The sequence below is a fragment of the Nannospalax galili genome, unplaced genomic scaffold (genome assembly GCF_000622305.1).
Source record: "Nannospalax galili isolate Female #2095 unplaced genomic scaffold, S.galili_v1.0 scaffold1328, whole genome shotgun sequence".
Classification (NCBI taxonomy): Eukaryota; Metazoa; Chordata; class Mammalia; order Rodentia; family Spalacidae; genus Nannospalax; species Nannospalax galili.
In genome coordinates, this window is record NW_008358795.1 from 1,390,642 (window position 1) to 1,395,384 (window position 4,743).

A 4,743-nucleotide genomic window follows, 5' to 3' on the forward strand; every position below is an offset into this window, starting at 1 on the left:
AGCCCCGGCTGGCCTTAAACTCACTATGCAGCCCAGGCTGGCCTCAAACTCATGGCAATCTTCCTGCTTCAGCATCCCAAGTGCTGGGATTACAGACCTCTTTCTGCTTTGACCCATCCTATCTTGTTCAGCAGATCTCAATCACAGCCAAGAATCCAGGCCAACCTCATGTCCAAAGAGCCAGGGAATGCAGGTCTGTCACCACCTCGGTCCCATCCCACTGCCAGTTCCCAGGACCCCATTGCATTCTTGAGATGCTGTGGGCAGGGGCTGGGGTTCGGGTTCTCCTTTTTCAGAAGGTCCAGAATGGAGAATTCAGCCACTCTGGGCCCGCTAGCTGGTCATCTCCAGATCCCCAGTGGAGGCTCTAATGCAACGCCTGGAGGGTTCTTACCTGCCACCCCTTCCATCCCTTTATCTCTAAGCACTTCCCCTGGGTACCCAGTGACTCCTGGCTTCCCTGCTCTGGGATGTGGAGTGTTGAGTTTCCGGGGATGAGAGCAAACATTGGCAGAGCCAAGCGATTGTCCGGAAATGTCACAGCCCGATGACCATCCTTTTTGCCTAAACCTGCCGTGATTTGGATGTAAAAATCACCATCAGGATCATGTGTTTGAATACTTGGTTCTCAAAGTGGGCATCTTGCAATGGGCAGTCCAGATATTACACCCACCTTTGCGTCCTCCCAAGCCAGTGCCTCTATTGCTCCTGCTGCCGTCCTCTGCTGACGTCAGACTCCAACCTCCCATATTCCTCTAACCCCAGTAAAACTCATTGGTTCATCAAGTCGGACATTGGTGGTGTCCTTACTTTGGTCTGTCACTGGTTCCCTATGTGGGATGAGATGTTTGTTCACATCTCCCCAGGAATAGTGTCACCCAGAACCATCTAAGCTCTACTTGCTGCCTCCAGTGACAGGTCCCTCCTCTTTGATGCCCAGGACACCACCACACCTTGGGAGAGTCACTTGGGAGCCTCAGGTGAGGGAGATGACGTGTTCTGTGGTCAGGGGACTCCTGTGAGAAGGGATTCCACATTCTTACAGCATACCTGTGAGTCCTTAAATTTTTTTTTGATTTATTTTCATTTTATGTGTATGAGTGTTATATATGTATAAGTGTGCCCGTGTCCTGCAGTGCCCTCAGAGGACAGAAAGTAGCACTGGATCCTGAGGAACTGGAGTTATAGGCTGTTGTTAGTCGCCAAGTGGGTGCTGGAATTTGAACCTGGGTCTTCTGCAAGAACAGCCAGTGCTCGTAACCGCTGAGCCATCTCTCCAACCCCATCATCTCTCTAACCACATCATACCCCATAAGTATTCTGCATTTTGTATTTTACTCAATGACTGTCCATGAGTCCATCAATGTCTGTCTTCTGAGACCCTGTTTGTGTCCTCTACCCAAGTCTGGCCCCATGGACCCTGGTGACTGCCAAAGTGTCTTGGTCCTTTGCAGGACAAATCGATGTGGGTGAACTCATCAGGATGGGGTCACATTGCGTGCTGAGGCCCGCTGTGGGTGATCTGGCCAGGGACTTGGCTCCCATAGCACCTATTTTGAGAAGTGGGCCATTTAAAATAGAAGGGCCCTGAGTACGCAGTTTGAAACTCACAAAGCAATAAGCTAAGACAATAACTCTCAGTCTCTGGACTTTTCACAATGGAATTTTTTCTTAAGTGCTTCAGACTCATTGAGGAGAAAAAGAACCAGTTCAATTGTCTTTAAAGACAGAGCAGCCTTGGGGCAGAATGCTGGGGCCAGCCTGAAGGATGGTCTTGTTTACAAGCACAGCAGGCACTTAGCAGCTGGGGAGAGCTGTGTCCTGGTTTGACACATGGAGGCCTATAAAACCCATTTGGGGAATTTCTGGTGTTTCTACCAGTGAAATTAAATGTCTCTACAAGAGATTGGTCAGTCGAACCCAAAAGCAAGGCAAAGTCTCTTGCTAAAGATAAACAAATATCTAACAACCAGAAGGCCCTTGGGTCTCACCCAAGTCTTCCCCCTCAGATTATCGTGTCTAGAACTATCCTCAGAGACCCACCTCGCGGTATGTCTCCTAGGTGACTTCCAGATCCCCTCAAGTTGAAGTTGAAAATGTTTATCAAATGAAAAGACATCATTAAAAAAATAAATCGGGGCTGGAGAGATGGCTCAGTGGTTAAGAACACTGGTTATTCTTGTAGAAGACCTGGGTTTGAATCCCAGCACCCACATGGCAGCTAACAACTGTCCGTAACTCCAGTTCCAGGGGATCCAACAGCCTCTTCTGTCCTCTGCAGGCATTGCGTGACACGGGTGTACTTACCTACATGCAGGTAATATACACATACACATAATATAAAAATAATAAATAAAACATTTTTTAAAAAAGAAAAGGAACTCCAGAGACTGAGCAAAACAGTCACAAAATATGCATCTGACAACAGACTCATGTCAGCCCCTCTGAAGAACTCCCACAACTCAATATTAAAAGAGGAACAACCTGGGGTTAATATTGGATCGTCTACCCAGGATCTGAAGCCAGCGTAGAGACTTGTGTCTGGGCAGGTCTGTCATCCACCACAATCTTTGGTGTTAGACTGATTCAGACTTACTTCCTGGTCCCTTCCTCGAAGCTTCTCCCCATTGGCTGGTGATACACACAGATTCCTAAGTGGCACGAACCTGTTCTTGACCAGGGCCTCCAAGAGCCAACCCACTTCCTCTCCAGTTCTGGGACGAGCCGTGTTCACCAGTTAATCTTGTTGGCTACTCAACTGCTCTGCGTCTCGCTCTCCTCCAGTCTCAGAGGAGGAGTGCTCAGCCTCCCAGCTGGGAGTCTCCCAGGCTTGTGATCTGCAGCACTCACACAGCAGGGAGGGTTGGGGCCATTTTCCAAGGCTGAGACATCATGGCAGAAGTGACCTGGAGTACTCCAGGCCCGGCTTCTGCCTTCCTCCCAGAGGCAGCTCCTGAGGTTCGGAATGGGACGGCACATTCTCTCTCCAGGACCCACAGTATCTGGGAATCAAATGAAGGGCACCCCAAGAATTGTGGGTTCTGTCCAAGGGCTGCCTCCTCTGGATCCGGATGGCGAGGACAGGTTCCAAGAGGTGACCAGTAAATGCCCCAGGCTGGAGCTGTCCAGAAATGCCCACTTGGGGAGGCGTGGTCCAGGGGGAGCTAACAGGAGGGGCCCCAGGGTCAGGCCACCAGGACAGCCACGTGCCTACTCCTCATCCCCATCTCTCAGAATGGCCCAGGGCGGCCTCAGCTTCAGGTCCTACATGAGTGGCTCTGACCTCAGCCCTGGTCAGCCTGGACCCTGCAGGGCAGCAGCTGCAGAGGACTTCCTGGCAGTGGGACCTGTCTGCTGAGCTCCCAGCGTGGGCATGAGGAGGTTCAGCTACCAGTTAATAACAGTTACTCTGTTTTAGCAATATAAGGCCACCAAGCTGCCCTGTCATCACATCAGCAAAGAGGAACTGTGCGCTGGGGGACACGGAACATTCAGAGTCTGCAGAAGAGAGGCAGGCAGGCTGGGTGCCCCATCTCAGCTCCCTGTGCTGTGTGCCAGTCTTCAGGCTGTCTAATCTACCATCTATCTGTCAATCATCTACCATCTACCAATCGTCTATTAATCATCTAGCTATCATCTATTCAACTAGCATCCATCTATAATCAATCATCTGTCTAGCCACCTACCAATCCATCTTTTTAGCTATGTATCCATCCACCCATTCATCCACCCATCTATTTACCCATCTATCCACCCTTCTACCCATCTATCTATCTATCCATCCACCCATTCTTCTACCCATCCACCCATCTAGTCTATTAATCATCTAGCTATCATCTATTCAACTAGCATCCATCTATAATCAATCATCTGTCTAGCCACCTACCAATCCATCTTTTTAGCTATGTATCCATCCACCCATTCATCCACCCATCTATTTACCCATCTATCCACCCTTCTACCCATCTATCTATCTATCCATCCACCCATTCTTCTACCCATCCACCCATCTATCCATCCACCCATTTACCCATCCATCCATCATCCATCCATCCATCCATCTACCCATCACTCATCTACCCATCTATCCATCACCCATCCACCCATCATCCACCCATCCATCCATCCATCACCCACCCATCCATCATCCATCCATCCATCCATCCACCCATCATCCATCCATCCATCCACCCATCCATCCATCATCCACCCACCCATCATCCATCCATCCACCCATCATCCATCCATCCATCCACCCATCATCCATCCATCCACCCATTCACTCATCCATCCATCCATCACCCATCCACCCATCATTCATCCATCCACCCATTCACTCATCCACCCATCTATCCATCCATCCATCCATCATCCACCCATCCATCATCCATCCATCCACCCATCCACCCATCATCCATCCATCCATCCATCACCCATCCATCCATCCATCCACCCATTCACTCATCCACCCATCCATCACCCATCCACCCATCATCCATCCATCCACCCATCCACCCATCATCCATCCATCCATCCATCTACCCATTCACTCATCTACCCATCTATCCATCACCCATCCACCCATCATCCACCCATCCATCCATCCATCACCCACCCATCCATCATCCATCCATCCATCCATCTATCTATCCATCTCCATCCATCCACCCATCCGTCCATCCATCCATCTCCATCCATCCACCCACCCATCCATCCATCCATCCATCCACCCACCCATCCACC